This window comes from Parasteatoda tepidariorum, chromosome 4 (genome assembly GCF_043381705.1).
Source record: "Parasteatoda tepidariorum isolate YZ-2023 chromosome 4, CAS_Ptep_4.0, whole genome shotgun sequence".
NCBI lineage: Eukaryota > Metazoa > Arthropoda > Arachnida > Araneae > Theridiidae > Parasteatoda > Parasteatoda tepidariorum.
The window spans coordinates 54,700,457-54,718,704 of record NC_092207.1 but is presented as its reverse complement, the minus strand read 5'-3'; the positions used below and the strand labels follow the sequence as shown (position 1 = coordinate 54,718,704).

Sequence of the window (18,248 nt, the reverse complement as noted above, 5' to 3'; positions counted from 1 at the left end):
TACTTTGGTTATGATTTTGGTAAAATTAGCAATAAAATGTGGTTTTATAATATGTGATAAAATTTTGTAACTGTGGTAAAAATTGGTAATTTTATCATGATACTTTAGAGCATGCATAAAAATCATTTATTCGGTTAAATTTGCTCTTCAATTTTGTACATTTTTTATTATTTTTGAAAACAACGAATTTCTGGTAAACCGTTACCATGCGAACGAAAAAATTGCTAAATGAATGATTTAAATACCGCATATGGGTTTTATTAACCAGAAATATATTTTTTTATTTCTGTATTTTTTAGAATTGTATAATTGTTTTTTTTCCTCAAATTTTTTCCGAAACTTAATGGCTTTGGTGAAAATTAACAATAAAATAATGTTTTATATCTGGTGATTAAAATTTGCCAAACGTGGTAAAAATTGTAATATACATAAAATTTGGTAAATAGGATTAAATTTGGTAATTTTATCATAATACCTTAGAGCAGCGGTTCCCAATTTTTTTCACTTGTGGAACAGTAAATAATCAACCTTCATCCCGCGGATCCCCAACTTTAAAAATTATGTTCATTGGCAGTTCTGAATATGCAACTCAAAGAAATACTACTAATTATTATAAACTAAAAACAACTAAAAAAATTATTAAGAATTTATTAACTAAAAATGAAAATTTTATTTGGAAAATATTTATTAAGAGAAAATTTTTAGAATTATTAGAAGAGAATTTTTTAATTTCTAATATAAATTTTGGATTGATACTACAAAATGTTGGTCTTATAAGTCAAATCATATTCTTTCATTTGTTTAAAGATAATTTTATCAACGAGCTTGCTGCTGCTTTTTGTTTTCAAATTGATTTATGATTTAAATACCTCCAGATTTCGAATTTTTTGACTTGGGTAATTAGCAGTTTTATTGTAAAATAAAATAACTTATTTGGTTAAAATCTAGGTAAATATGCATATAAAAATAAGCAAATATTTAAGGATTATTTGTTGTTCAAATGCCTCAACTATACAACAGAAAAAACAATTCAACCTAAAAAATTTTGTCTTGGATTATGGCATATAAGCGTAATTATTTATAAAAAGAAAAACCTTACCAGTACGATTCGTTTCCTTAGAGCGATGTTCACAAAGTTTTAATTTCAGATGCCACAAAATAACACGAGTCTTCAAAATAATCAACCAGATCAAAAATTCCACTTTGTTCAGTACGGAAATTATTAGCATTACCTGTTGTTTTTGCAAAAATTTTAATTTCATATCCGTCTATAACCGGCACAATACTTCCAAAAGATGAATCCAATCTGTGCCACAACAAAATCAGCTAAAAATACCATCTGTTACTCTCTCATTGATAAAAACTAAACCATTTAAACTCAAAAATCTAATACAAAGAAACCTCAGTTGTGTCTTATGCGATTAAAAATTTGAATTGAAATAATGCGAACACAGATTGGAAAAATAAAGTATTTGGCGACCTTTTTTTTTGCGACATCTAAGTGTCAGGATCGTACTTGGAGCGAGACCTCATCAAACATTTTATGACAGCCATAGAAAAATGACACAGATTCTTTTTTTTTTTTAACCTCTCTTCCTTTGGTTGAAGAACTACCAGAATCAAAAACTCAACATCTTCCATTATTTCAATAGTCGGTGGTTTTGAAGCAGAGAGTCGGATACGGTTTCATTTTGCCCGGGGGAGGATAAGACGCTTGCATATGGGCGGATCTTAATGGAATAAAAATGGGAAACGTTACGGAATAATGGCGAGGTTAAATGCTTATAAAACAAACTCATTATTTTGAAACTATGAATCTCTTTTCTTTACGATTCTGGAGTTACAAAAATATCTCGTTTTCCCACATCGCGAGAAAAGATATAATCATTTTTGCTTGATGAGAAACGGCGGATTAGTTCTTTTGCAGAGACACTTCTGCGGTTTTGAGTGTGATTTTTTTTTCGGAAGTAGTACATGCTTTGGGAATGCAAAATTGAGTTCAAAAGAGTAGGTGTATTCATAAATAGCATCGGAAACAAAAGATTTTGATTCATTAAGTTTTGTAAGCATTTGGTAATGCTGAGTGATTAGGAAGCAATCAATAACAGTTTTGAGAACCATTCTGAATCCATTTGGATTGTTCCAGAAGGACAACAAAACAATAACATGCTATTTTTTGCTGTCGTAAAAACAATTAAAAATATTAAATTGCTTAATTTTTACGGAAATAAAGGGATTCTTTAATGAAAAACAAGATAAATGCAAAAAGGAGTAAAATATCTGTCCATGAAAAAGTAAAATTTTCTAAATAAGGGTTGTTAATATTTTGGAACTTGTTAAAAAAAAGGCATTATAATTATACAAATAATCCCACATTGACATTTATTTTTATTCCTTAAAAAACTGGATATTTATTGTTTAATTTTTCTTCATAAAAATTATTATTAAAAATTATATTTTCTTCATAAAAATTATTAAAATAATTATTTGAAACTTTTGTACTGAACTATGGCTAACTTTTATACTGAAATCAAATCACATGAAAACGGTGCATTCAAATTTCTAATTAAGAAATACGTTAAACATTAACAAGCANGTTAATATTTTGGAACTTGTTAAAAAAAAAGGCATTATAATTATACAAATAATCCCACATTGACATTTATTTTTATTCTTTAAAAAACTGGATATTTATTGTTTAATTTTTCTTCATAAAAATTATTATTAAAAATTATATTTTCTTCATAAAATTTATTAAAATAATTATTTGAAAACATATATATATATATATATTACAATAGAAAATGTAGAGATACTTTAGATATAAAACTGTAGGAATTCAAAAAGCTAACTTTTATACTGAAATCAAATCACATGAAAACGGTGCATTCAAATTTCTAATTAAGAAATACGTTAAACATTAACAAGCAAATTTCGTAACATTTACTATCATAATTCGAGAAAAAAGTCAAACTGATAAGTGACCTTTAATCTGCCTTAAAAGAGAATTATTCGAGTAAATGATTGCAAACGCTAAACAATTTAAAAGGTGGTTCTATCATCTTTTAATAAAAGAGGAGAGAGGTTTTAAAAATGAGTAGCAAAATTTTTAAAATATCTCTAATTCATTTTAATTGATATTATCGCATATTTTAGAAACATCAATATACGAATTTTTGCCCCATTTATTATTTTTAGAGACAAAACACATACGATATTTTACCTTTTTATTTATTGCTTAAGTACCTCCTATGACAATCAGAAAACCAATTCTAACAATAATATATTGATATTGATTTGTGTTACAAGTAATAATCAACGTTAATTATAGTAGTTTTATATTCATTACTATTTTTTTTGTTACATTTCACAAAATAAAATATAAATGCAAGATAAGGTTTATGTACAGACGTGTATATGAGATTGGGTAGTTTTTCAATAGCATTCCTGAAGCAATGGATTTTAGAATTGTTTTCACATTCAAAGATTTAAAATGCATTCTGATAAAATTTCTTTCATTTGATGCTTCCAATCTTTTCAATGTAGCAAACGCAGAGGTAGATTAAAGCGTTTTATTTGGTTTTGAAACCATAAAAAAGGGCACTTATTAAATGAAACACAATTAATTACATTAAAAAATACTTATTTTAATAAACTTAAAAAAAAATTTAACTAATTGATTTTATTTCAAATTTGAGTATGGAAAAAAGCACTTAAACTTTTTAAACTATATTTAATAGGTTTTTATCTAGTGCTGAGAATTGATTTTGGAAACTCACTAAAAATAAACATTGTCGCAAAAAAAAGAAAAAAGAACCGATTTTTTTATGATTTTTTTATGGATGAGATAAAATATGCGAAGGTTTGAAAGATTGAGCAATAGAATTAAAACAAAATTTTTTTTTTCCTTTAATTTAATCGATAGGTTTTCGAGTAAATGAATAATGAATATCTTCCGGTTAATATCTACAGTCTAAAAGAAGAGACTAAAATTTAAATGAGAAAAGTAAACTTTCAATGAGAAAGGACATATTTTTTGAGAATTTGCGTCCACGGGTTCAAAAATTTAAATTCTTAAAAAACTGCCTATTTCTTTTTTTTTTACATATTTTTTTAAAAAACTGCTTCAAAATATTTTTAATTTGAATTATAATAACACAATGTTTAAAAAATTTATGAAATCCTAAAAACTACATAAACTTTTCTACGAAGAAAATATTTCCATCAAGAAACTTACAGGAATACAAAAATACAGGAGAATGGTGATAAGTGAATCAATATCGAATGCGCATTTAAAAACGTAACATCTTGCATATTTGCATATTTGTAGTGTACTATGCATATTTGTAACTAATTTATGCAATTGCGTAGAAAAGAGACACAATTTTACTAAGTTTCATCTTTGTGAGTCAACTTAAATTATAAGGCATAACGATTAAGTTCACTATCTATTGGTAGTAGAATCAGTGACACACAAGCATTTATTTTAAGATGTAAATCATTATATTACAAACTAGTTTAAAAATAAACAAACGATAACTTAAAGGAATCAAACTTCCCTAAATCCGGTAAATTACATCAATAGTAAAGTAGGCTTTATTCCGCTAATCCAAAATGTGCCTTAGGGTTAAAATGACAAATACTTTACTTTCTCGAGTCAAATCCGTTTAGTTTAAATTGGTAAAGATCGCAATATATAAGTCGTAGTTGTAGTTTAAATTGTAATTTTGCGACAGGTTTTGACGGAAGAGGTAAGAAAATGAATGTGTGCTTTAGATATATTTAAGCAATCATTTATTTTTCATTCATAAAAAATATTAAAAATTCAAAAAATTAAAGCAGAGGATTTCAATTTAAAGTTAAAAAAATTATAAAAAAAATCAACCATTATTCAAACTAAAACACATAATAAACAAAAACAAACAAGTGTAATTAAATTTCTAACTGAAAAGAAATTAAGGTATTTACATTCCCTAAATGATGTTCGATTTATGTTAAATCATTAATATTGATTAATGGCATCCGGAGACAAATATTCGTGTAAAATTATCGCACTGAATTCTAAAGACATTTCTGGTTAAAGAAAAAAAAAAGAAAACATAATTCGAGTAATGAAAACCATTCATTTGGTAATTTTTCTCCTCATATAGTTTACTAGAAATTCCAGTTTTTAAAATTATGGTTATTATTATCACACATTTAGTAAAAAATAAGTAACTGAAAAGTAACTTTAACCAAACAAAATGTTTTTATACCATGCTCTAATTACTAAAATTTACCAAGCTGTATCAAATATAATTAAACAAACATTTGATTGTTAGTTTTACTAAAATCGTTACCAAAGTGGTTCGGTAAAAATTACCGAACTTTTTGGTGTTTCTCATAGAGCCAGAAGTTCGGTAAATTTTGCATTTGACCCTACTTTTTTAAGACTTTTTGATGGCAGGTTGAGAAATGATTTATTTAATTTACAGTAAAAGTGAAAAAGGTTTTAAGAAAGTCTTAGCATGGAAAATAGAACTATAAGCAAAACCTTAATGATGGTTAATTTATTTGTCACATAACCTGAAGTTTTGGCTCAACATAATAAATAGAAATAATATAAAGTGACATTTTCTTTATCTAAAATTAGAGGGAACATAGGACCTGAAACAAACATTTTCATTTCTAATACGGAGAAAGCTAAATTTTTTTTATAATTAACTATACATGCATATAAAACATCTTATTTTCTAAGTTTGAAAGCAAATATATTATAATTTCATGGGAATAATAAATTCTTTAAATTACATAAAATAAATAGGTCTCTAACTTTTAATTAATTTGCTTACTTTTAAATTTCAGTTACAAATGCGATTTTAAGCATACATTATATGAAATGTTTTAAAAAATATAGCTTATAAGTTCACAAAATTAATACAATTACAAAGGAATCGAATTTTTTTCTGTCAACTCTAAAATATCGAACTCTTCAGCCAACTCCAAATAAGCAGAATTAAAGTTTTACACCTTTAACAACTTGTGGCTTAGCGATAGAATTTCATAATAGTTTGAAGAGCAATGACTAATTATACTAATTAATTAGAGCTAGCTATTGTTTGAGTTTCGAAATCCGTAAAAAGACGCATATTCTTTCCAGAAAAAAGCATGCACTTCTATTTCAAAGAGTTTGGGATTGCAAACTAATGCAGAAGGGGTTAATGCAATCAGGGAAAAATTGGCTATAATAATTTAGCCCGTAATCAGAGTCATTTTATGTTACTTTTACAATTTGAAACTGTGACATTTTTAAATGTCCCAGTTGTTCATTTAAATTAGTCAAACTTGTTTACCCTAATGTAATTTCAGCTGTAAAATAATTTAATAGTTTGCTTTTGAATTATTTTCATAAATGTAATCGAAAAAGTTTGATTTATTAACTAACATCTATCTCAAAGAATTAAAATTTGAAATGAATCGTTAAGATAACTGGTAGAGTAAATTTAAAAACATTATATTTATAAAAAGTAATAATTTTGCTTTTCATATTATTATTTACTGGGAACTATTTAACACAATAATTTCAAATTTTGAAGTTAGTCATTTTATCAAGCATAATTTTTATCATGCTATAGAAACACTTATAATTTAGGATTCGAAAATATTTCATTTGAAATGAAAATAATTTAAAAAAATTTAATTTTAACTAATTAAATTTAATAAATTAATCTTAATTAACACTTAATTAGACTATTTTTTTATGAAAATAATTTTTGGTGCATATTTTTTATAACTTTTAAAAACATTTTTCTGGCCTGTTAATTTCTCCTTTGATTAAGCAAAACTATAGAAGACACACATTTTTCAGTATTTTTGTCCCTAAATCTAAGTTAAAAATCCGAATATCAGGCGAAAAATTATTAAAAGCATGTATTTCAAATTTTTAGGGACCTTATATTACGAAACAAAGTAGTTGGCAAAAATAAATATGTAATATAATGCAGTAAAATTTAATAAAAAAAATGTAATGGAGTTATGTATTGGAGTATCTACAGAATTAGCCCTTATTTTTCATAATATTGTGTTTTTAACCCAACTAATCTCCTAAATTTATTTAAACTGAAATCCTCAAATTTAAGTTTTCCATTAATTAGTTAAATCATAAATCAGGAAAAATTCGAGGTTATTGAGCAGAAGAAAATACCAAACACATTCAACTTTTCATTGCAATAAGAATTAACCAAACATTAATCTCTTAATTACAAGTTATTAAATAAAATGAAAATGACAATAATATCAGAGCATTGTAGCAAATATGTTTACACATCTCACAATAAAAAAGTGAATAATAATAATAAACTCATAATAATATATTAAATTGATTATAAATTATCAAAACATTCTTAAATATTTTTAAGTAAAAAAAATACTGTATTTTAATAATAGTCAAAATAAGTCTTTAAAATACTATAAAATGTAATTATACAATGCATTTAGCTTGTACAGTTACTTTTACAGGATACGAAATCTTCAAATTTAAATTGCAGGGAGAAAAAATTTTCTGTAAAATTACGGTGCATTATAATAACGACATTTCTGGTAAAAAAAAAAATACGATTCTGCTTAATAAAACCTATATGTACGGTATTTAAATCATTCATTAGTAATCTTTTTGTTCTCATGGTAACGGTTTTCCAGAAATTTTTGTTTTCTAAAATACAGTTCTTGTTACCACATGTTTTGTAAAAAATGTACAAAACTGAGAATTAAATTTAACCGGATAAACGGTTTCTATGCTATGTTTTAAGGTATCAGGCTAACATTACCAATTTTTACTACAATGACGAAATTTTACCAATCATAAAACCATATTTCATTGCTAATTTACCAAAATCATAACCAAAGTACTTAGGAAAAATTTACCGAGCTTTCTGGTATTACCATAGAGCCAGAAACACGGTAAATTTTATCATATTCTGGTAGCTCAAAACATACTTTTTTTCTCAGTGTAAGATCATCATTTATAATAAAAACTTAAGAAATATGTAAGCTAAATTTATCATTCCACGTTCAGTACTACCACCCAAAATGTTTGAAACGAACTAACAAAAAATTAGGGATTAATAACATAAAAACCACGTCTGCAGACGATTATTAACTTAGACCTTTCGAAATGGTCTATTTATAAAGCAAGTTTAATTCGTTAGAAACGTTTTGCTAATCTGTCTCGATCAATTATGCGTGAAAACACCAGTGAACAGGTAACTTTTGAACAGCGTGGCGAAGAAGTTCATAGAAAATAACGTTTATTATTATTACAGTAGCTTCTTAAAGCCCGGAAGATGGAAAAGAACGTTTCAGTGTTGACATGTTAATAACGAAAAGAAGATGATAGCTTGGAGGTGTCGAAAATCGATAAATAATAATGAATAGAAAATTAATCAAGGTAATCATGAAATAATTTATTGATTTCGGAAGCAATTAAGATCAAACATAATTTACATGTTTTACTCGTTTTATGTGCTGTTATACGACTTCCTTTTGAATTATTCGCCGTGTTTTCAAACTTCTATTTTATGTGTTTATTTTGTCATAATAAATTACAGCATGTGTAATAAGTGTGGACGTTTACAACTGTTTTATTTTATCTATTTCTGAGTTAATTGAAGCTGAATGAATAGATTATTGCAAATAATATAGCCATAAAAAGATAATATAGATACGGCAATAAAAAGTTAATTTAAGAATAAAAATAATATAAATATGAAACAGAATTTAATTAAACATACTGACTTAGAGAACTTTGCTTAAAAATATTTGGTTGGGCAAAATAATTTAATGTAATTACAATGAAATGTGTGAATTGTGAAGGAATTGTTCTTTCACATAAACCTTTTCATCAAAAATTGATGGATTCTGAAAAATCAAAATTTTGAATGGAGACATTGGACATTTTAATGAAATTCTGCTTTCAGGAGCTTTTCTGTATTAAAGTACTTTTATCATTAAAAGATTTTCAAAAACAAAAACAAAAGGTGGGAAAAAGTAAACGGTTGTTATTTAGCTTAAATAGTCACCTTTTTTGTTGACTCGCCATGGCGAAATGTTATTTTCAGGTCTATTACGTACCCATATAAAAATTTTAACAATTTGAAAAGAAAAAAGCCATGGAACAAACTCGATGGATTTGTTTGCCAAAATTGGATAGCATTAAATTTCCATCGAATTTTATTCAATAATTTTTTTTTCCCGCTTTTGACACCTGTTATTTCGAGGGGAATTTTGAACTGTACTAACTATTCTTCCAATACTTTATCTATATTTATTTTTCAGCATATTTAGCTTTAATATTCATGTTGGTATATAAATTCCCTTAATTTTTATTTCGTTTTGCGCTAGCAAAAGATGCTCACAGCTAGCACTAAAACTCCCCAACTTGTTTCCCCATTCTTTTTCTTTAAATCGTTGTATTTTTTATTTATGTTTAAAATCTTATATTATCACAAATCATACTTAGTACTTTGCTGTTTAAATGCTATGTTTTTGACTGATTGAAGAAAATGATGGCATTAAGTAATGTTAAAGTTATTAAATAAAACAATGAAAGAATGAAATATCGGTAGTCAGTAGTCTAAAGTAGCCAGCTACAAGTAGCAAAACTACTGTCGTTGCTACTTTTTTTCGTAGTTTACAGTGTAGCGTGCTACTTTTTTTCTTAAAGAAAAATTCCTGGCAACTACTTTTAACGTTAGTTTAGTAGAGAAACAAGATTTGAGCGCGACTAATTTTTTGAATATCATAGGTACAATTCTTCGCAGATCTGTCAATAGACGTAATCAGAATGCCCCTGTAGGACGAATTACGTATTTCTAATAATTAAACTATCCATTACGAAATATTAGCTAAGCACCTCTTCAAATGGGAATGTACACTAACGGAAAATGGATGTTATTTCAATAGAATTATTTTCTTTGGTAATTTCGTAAATATTTCTTAATGATTCCTCATGCTAATTTTTTTTAAATTTAAAATCGCTTTGAGCATGGGTGTAAATGAAATTTTTCAGCAAAGTTCTAAAGATAGTGAATACATTTCAAAAGTTGTTTGTAGCAGTTGTAGCTGTAATTAAACTACAGTTCTAACAAAGTAGTTGCAGTTAACTGCAAAAATAATGTAGTTTTCCCGAGCACTGATCGTAATGTGCCTTTAAAGTTTTCAAACAACGGAGTTAATGTGAACTACATTTTGTTTTCTAGTAAGATCAATTAAATGATGCTTGTATTGTGTCTCTACCTTCAGCGAGTTTTTACAATCTTATGTTAGTAGTAGACTTGTTGAAAATTTATATTGCTAGTAAGCTTAACATTGGTAAACTTATATTGGTAACTATATTGGTAGTAAACATATTTGAGTCATGTGACTCAAAGCGAAAATTATTTCTATGAAACTACCGATGATGGTTTGCATATTAACCATAAATATCCAAATATCACAGTTTTTTCAGTAATATTTTGCAAATTAATATTATGTGTCATGAACACCTTAGAAAATTACTAATAAAATTCTTGTGGAAAAATTCTTTTCCTCGAAAAATGTGTGAAATTTTAGAAAGCTATACTTCTAAATTTGAAAGTTATGCTAAGATTGCCTTACAATGTACAATTAACACTTACTGAATATACATAAGTTAACTAATAGAAAATTACGCGTTTTTCTTTTAAAAATTGCGAAACAGTCCCCAAAGAGATAGATTTCGCATTAATGAATTAATTTTTACTAGTTTATCATATTTAAGGAGTATATAAAAGAATAGATGTTCTTGCATTAGAGATGGGCAGACGCAATATTTGAACACGTAAAGCAGATTATATAAAACAACAAATAAATTAGCAATATTATCGAAAGTTAATGTTTGTAAAGGATTGTAAATATCTCCGAACAATTTTAAACAACGGTCCGTTCACTTTTGCTTCTGATATCTGTAATTTTAATATATAAAAATTATATCCACATTTATAGGTATAAACGTGATGATAATTTTTTTTATTGTCAGTGAATTGTGACTTTATGGTGTTAATTATATGCTACAAATGAAATTACTTACAATTATTTTATATCCTATCGAAGTAGTCAAGAACAAATAGTTGTCAATAATAATAATAATAATTAATTATTATAAATTATTCTAAACCGCAAAATTAAATATGTAAAATAGAGATGCGAGAGATGTAATAACTGAAATTGGTTTTAGAATGTTTTCTTTAAAATATAATCTTAAAAACAAACTTTAAAGCAATTAGTGTTTGGTTAAATAATTTACTAATTTACTTTTTAAAAATTCCACACAAGGAAATTAATGTTTTTTTTTTTCTTTTTTTAAAATTGCCTACAAATAAATTAATGCTTCTTAAATTTCCTAAATTTAATGCATTTAAATTTTTTCCATTTTCATTGTGGCAATATTTAAATAGAAATCTGAAATAAAATCATGTAAATTAGTGCACTAACCTGGTTTAAAAAATATTTTATATTTAATTTCTCTCCTTTGTTCGTACTACATAATTTTTATTCTATATAGCTTTATACTACAATTTATTCTTAACCTTCTCTTTTGTGTCCTAATTAATAATAATAATACAAAAAGTTTCGTTCCTTTTATTTTTTGAAAATATTCGAAGACATTAAAAAAAAAATTTATTTTTTATTTGCTGTATGCTTTTTAATAAATTAAAATTCAATTTTATTGTACTCCGAATTATTCATAATGGTTTGTTGTCCTTTAAATTTATTTTCAAACAAATTAATAAAAATAATTAGCTGAATTTCTGAAATTCTAATAAATCTAATAATAAAACCTTTATTAAAAACATAAAAATTTTCTTAAATAAAAATTAAATTAATTTATTAAAGAAAGATATAATTTATAAATAAAAATTTCATAATTTAAAACATTTGTTAAACTTAAATTTTTTATTATTCCTTAATAGTATAGTTACAATTATATTCATTTTATAAAAATTAATAAAAACAATTAATACAGTCTTATTCCAAATATATTTTTAAAAATATATAAATCTCAAGCTACATACCCTCTTTTTATGAATAAAAAATCCAAACGATATAATATAAATCCAAAACGCTGATAAGAGAAATCACTTCAATAAGAGAAAACTGACCAACTTTAAATCACAGCTGACCAAAAGGTCCGTACTCCCAAGTTATAAACGCGTTTATGCTTTTCCTCTTTACTGAACCAGATAACAAACGTGAGATTGAGATTGTAAATCCCGCTTAACTATAGCGGACACCAAAAGGTGGCGCTGACAGCAAGTGGCCCCTAAGTTCCGCAAGACTGCATTCATGATGCTATAATGAGCAAAAGTCTACTTACGATTCAAGAGTTTAAATGATTTTTTAAAAAGGCAGACGATTTAAATTGAGATTTAAAGTTATTAGGGTAAGAAAGTGCATAGTTGAATGAAAAAAATACGATTTCATTTACGAAATCTCATAACTATCCCGTGTTTAAAATTTCAAACTTTAATTAGAGACTATATTATAGCTGCATCTCATGAAGGGACTTTTATTAGTGTGTAAGTTCGTAACTTTCTAAATGCAAACTGTAGGTACGGATTTTATAGATTGTTTTATTTATTAAAAGTAAATTATTAGAAACTATTTATAAGTTCACAAAAATTATATATATTGGTGTAAATATGAGTAATTTTTTAAAGTTTTAGTGATTCAGGTTAAATGGCGATAAAGATAATGTTAGAATCCCAAAAATCTGTAAAGAAATCAATAATTTTACCTAATAAAGAATATATGTCTCTAAACTATTTTTTGTGTCTTTATTAAATACTGATTATAAAACACGGATATAAAACTTCGAAATTATTCCTTAAAACTTTGGGGAAAAAACAATCATATTTAACTTCTTCAGAGGTAAATTCTTATTTTTAGACCTCGAAAAATGTGTAGTAAAAAAATCATACATTTTTTCTTAAATTAAATACAAAAAAATTAATTCAAACAGATTGTTTTCTACTTCAGTTAAATCTCACCAAAAGTTTTAATACATAAAATATAGCTGTTGATGTCTAATTGTATAATTATCTCCAGTAATTTAAGCCTACATTTTTTTATAAAATTAAAAAGCAATTTTATTTGTTTTTGCTCTAAGTTTATGGTGTCTTTATACGTAAATTGTTTCAAAAATATGTTCAAAAATAATAATATTTAAATAAGCTTCTTAAGTTTTAAAAAAATAATTACTCTTAACAAGTCATTTTCTGAAAAAAATAACGTTTTGGCAGGTTTTGCTTTTCATAAATTCTTTAACAGCCTAGCTAAACGAAACATATTAAGGTATGCAAATTGTCTTATGTAAAATTCTATTTTATTAAATATCAAGCCCTAAAATCTTAGGATTGAATAAAATATGTGATAGTAGTTGATGAACTAACAACAACGCTCAACATTAAATAAGGAAGGATAATATGGTAACATGGAGGATAACTATTTTTTTTAATTATCTTTTATGAATAACTATTTAGGTATCTAAAAACACAAATTGAAACAGAAAAAAATATTTCTTGATAATTATAAGTATAATGATATTATATTGCTGAGTTTTAAGATGAAAATTTTTTTTTCTCCTTTAAGAACTATTTTTTAATATTTAATTTACGATAATTTCATAAAAGGAAGAATGCGTTTTTTAGAGAAATTAATATAAAAATCACACTGAAAGTTGTAGTTAACAAAATAGCAGCGTTTTTGTGTTTTGGTCAAAAGCAGAAGCATTCCTTTTAAACTAATGACGGAATTTACAGAAATCGATCATAATTGTGATGTTTGAAAGAAACTTAAAGTATGAAAGCTTAACACCACAAGACTAGGGTAAAGTCATGAACTAGTAAAATTTGCTTTCCTCAACTCCCTTGTTGTTGATACTTAATGCAAACAAACGCAAGTTACATTTTAAATTCAAAAAACGGTTGCAAATATTTGAAAACGTCAATGCTACAAACTCACAAATGCACCTCGGTGTTTTATACTGTTAGAAATTTCTCAGAAACAACTGTTAAGGAACAATTTGTTTAATTGTTATTTTACCATATTCAACCAAAACAATCAAATAACCCTAAATAAGATGGTAGTCAAACTATTAACTGTGAGAAAGATCGTTTATTAACTGTTTTTACCAAAAAACGGTTAAATAGCCAGAATCTTATCGCATCAACTAAGCCCACCGAATGAAGCAATTTAGTTCCTTGCAAGTGCGTACATATTATAGACGAAATGGCTAATCTGTCAATCTCATGACGAGAGAATGAAGTTTCGAGTCTCAACGTTGACACCACAATATTTCCTCCATTTCCTTTGTCACATAAAGAGTTCACAAGGTCCTGCACTACCCAATTTGCGACCATGGCCTATTAGAATACGATACTGTCATTCACAAATAGATAGCATCACCATAAAGCTGCTAAACTATCCGAAACACGGTTTTTTAACCATATTAGCTGTAAATGATTTCAAAACCGTGAAGGTAAAAATTTTCGTTACCGTAAATTTTACGGTTAATTGGATGGACCGAATGACGCCGGTTATTTTATCATAGTTTTAGAATGAAAGTTCTAGCCATCTGGAGAAACTAACAAATTAATGCCTTTACTAGGTAAACTAATGTAAACTTGCATTTTATATTTTAAAATGCACCCCAATAATTTAAATTAAAAAGCAAAACTTACAAAATTTATATCAAGGATAGAATATCAGACAGAAATAAATACAACATAACTTTAACTGGAGCTTAAATAAAGGTCAAGGTTAAATAAACATATGATCTGTCACAGTCAGATAAAATATTTGTCCATCATTAAAATATAAATCTATGGGTTCGTAAAATAACTGAAATATTTCTTCGTGATTCTGTGCATATAACACGTAACACTCAGTCGAGAATGTTTACTAATACGAACTGAACGGCCTTTCCCATCCCTAATCCATCTTCTCTGAATAATTATTCATGTCCTTAAACAATGATGGAAATTGTGGAAAGAACTCAGAAATCCGTTAAATATCTATTTGACTTTGACATGATTTTAAAGCTGACACAACAAGGACTTAATAGTGGCAGATGTGCAGAGAGTTGCGTGCAGAATTATCAGAACAAAAGATTATTTAAAGGGAAGTAAATAAACATAGCTGGTATTTATTTATTTTTTTAATTTTTAACATGGAAATTGTTTGGTGTTTTTACTTTTATAAGTTATAGGGAACGAACACGTAAAAGTTAAGAGTGATAGATGACTGCCTTCATATATGAAAAATAATAATAAATGTTTTCTATAAAAACATTCTGCGTTTTTATCATATGACTTTGTGAAGGTGGAATCTTGCAATCGAAGTTTTGACTACTTTTTGTACAGTCGGAGCACTTAAATCTGTACTTGAGCTGTTGACAATACTACTAACTAAATTTATTATTACTTTATAACAAAATAGAATTTATCATCAAACGAAAAATCTAATCGCACTAAAAATACCGGATCAAATTACGGTATAATGTACCGGCACTCTGGGTGCATCATTCGTAAATTTCATTTTTACCGTAAAATATTATACGGTAGATTTTACAGTAATATTTATTTAATTGTAGTGATACAGTGGTTTTACGGTGAATATTACTGTAAAAAGTATGGTACATATTATTTTTTGTTCCGTAACATGCTCCTATAAAACTGATTTTGGGGGAAAAAGTACTGGGATTCTGAGTGCCAGTACTTTTAACCGGAATTTTTTACTATCTAGTGCATTTTTTGATAAGCTACTGTTTGTCTAAGATAGGTACTCCGGCCGTCACTAAGTCTGCGGCAGTCTGGTGCTATGGAAACAAGAAGAGGGCATTTTAGGGAGGGTAGCTTCGATGAAGAGGTCTCCTTTTCTCTCGCCGAAACCAGTCCTAAAGACGGACCCCGCACCCCTACTTAAAAAAAATCATACCTCGTTACCATAGGCACCGCCGCCGCTCCAAACTAATGTCTGGCAGAGTACCTATCTTAGACAAACAGTAAGAACCTGAGAATCAGTTCAGTATCACTTTTTATTTTTCCTGGCCTCTACAAACAGAAGTTATCGACGTTCGCCTTCCAATGAGGGGAACCGGGTTCGAATCCCAGCGAAGGCTGGTCGATACGAATCCGCATCTGGCTTGCACCGAACGCAGGGCTGACGTGAAATAACGCCAGTGGTAGACGAATCTTGGGTTAGAGTCCCTTTGCCGTCAGGCTTACCGTGGGACGTTCTCGTGGTCTTCCTTTCCGTGTAACGCAAATGAGGGTTAGTTCCATCAAAAAGTCCTCCACGAAAGCAAATCCCCCCACAATACTTGATCCAGTAGTTCCCTTGTCTTCTGGATTGGGTTCAAAATTACAAGACTAGGGAGTTGAACTTTAGCAGTCGTAAATCCGAAAAATTGGGTCAGCTGTTCAACAACGGTTTATAAAAATATAAAATGAAAAACAGAAGTTATCGCTGCAAGAGACTTATCATCAATTAAAATTTCAAATAATTCTTGATTGACTAGAGAGCTCTAATCTCCACTATATATTTGCGTCTGATGAGCTTCAAATGTTTTCTGACTGCTGCAATCAAAATTTATCATCAATCTAAATTTTGGTCATTTTTTGACAAAAAAGAGTGTTCATTTCTGAACTGCAGCTTTTTGTTCGATGCTAATACAAGTGATGCCAAAATTGTGCAAAAACTTATTTAAATATCGAAGTTTACTTATTTCAACTCAAAACTAAAAACGCAACAAACTAACTAGAACTACACCGGTATAACATACTGTTAAAAATTTATGTAAATCGGAAAAACTCTGTAACTTTATCCTAGGTTTTAATCAATACCGGATATGTGATATTTTGATGGATTAATCACTCAATCATCGTAACTAGTAATTGCGCTTTGAATTTAAATAAGAGTTATTCAAGCTTACACTATTTTAAGCATGATTTAACAAGAGGCGGTGATATTCAACAAAAAAAATATTGAAAATTGAATACGAATCGAAAACTATCGTGGGAAAATATAGTTAAATAAATAACCACTGTAATAAACCTTTAGCTTGAATCCTATAAAATAAGCTACATATTATTTTGGTATTAAAATCAAAATTGGGTTTCATAAATTAAAAAAAAGGTATCATGCGTAAAAGAAAATATCAAGAATTTCATAAGTAATGATTTCATTACATAATATTGCGTGTGTACGTGCAGAAATTGTTGAACAATTTACAAATCAAATAAATAATTACGTTCTAAATGAGTCAATCTTTTTTTATATAAATTATTCATTTTTATAGTTTTTTAATAACTTTAGAATTATAAGCTAAGAACTTTTAAAATATATAAATGACAATTAAAATCAGCAATTCAGAAATTAAATTAAACAATTTAAAAACAAGTTAAGGAAATGAGAATTTTAAATTTTGTAATTTACCAAACTTTCTACTTTTCAAGCAAATTTCAAACTTTGGAAGAAAATTGCATAATTGAAACTCTTTTAATCTACTTAAAAAATTGATATTTAATTTCATTAAAGACATTCACTAGTAAGTCTTTAATACGAGTATAAAAGCATGCCAATACACTATCGCTACATTCATCGATATAGGAACTATTACTGTTTAACTAAAATGAGAATTATTTATAAAGGCACACTTTTAACATCACTTTCACATTGCTGAAACTACTGAAATACTGGTAAATTTTCCTAGCATTGAAATGAGAAAAAAATATGGTCAAAACTACCAGAATATGAAAATATTCATCTTGTTTTTGACTTTATGGGGACAATCTGTAATTTTTAACGAAGTGTTTTGATAATGATTTTCGTAAAATGAACAATAAAATATAATTTTTTAATAATTAATAAAATTTGGTAATTTTATCATGATATAAAATACAATTATTCAGTTTAACTTATTTTTACGTGTTGTACTTTTTGCTAAATCTGTGTGGCAATAAAAACTATAATTTTGAAAACCAGAATTTCCGATAAACCATTACCATATAAACGGAAAAATACAAAACAATACCGCATATTTTGGTTTTTATTAACTTTTATTTAATAATTGTACGGCGCCATAGATCAAAGAGAAAAAAAGCTTAATTTTATTATGTTTTTTTTCTTTTTTTTTTTTCTATTTCTTTGAATAAGAATACCGTGCTAATTTTCAGCAAACGTGATACGGTATT

General features: G+C 27.0%; 1 protein-coding gene across 7 annotated transcripts in view; it reads right to left on the bottom strand.

Moving 5' to 3' along the window:
- LOC107444740 (espin protein forked) overlaps window positions 1–18,248 on the bottom strand; it is a 267,337-nt gene that overhangs the window by 116,490 nt on the left and 132,599 nt on the right. The window contains exon 1 of one of the 7 annotated variants that reach the window (XM_016058957.3): window positions 12,069–12,210. The exons of the other annotated variants lie outside the window; for them this stretch is intronic. The gene's annotated coding sequence lies outside the window, so the exon portion shown is untranslated. Of the gene's footprint in view, window positions 1–12,068; window positions 12,211–18,248 lie in introns of those variants that run through there. 7 annotated transcript variants of the gene reach the window in all.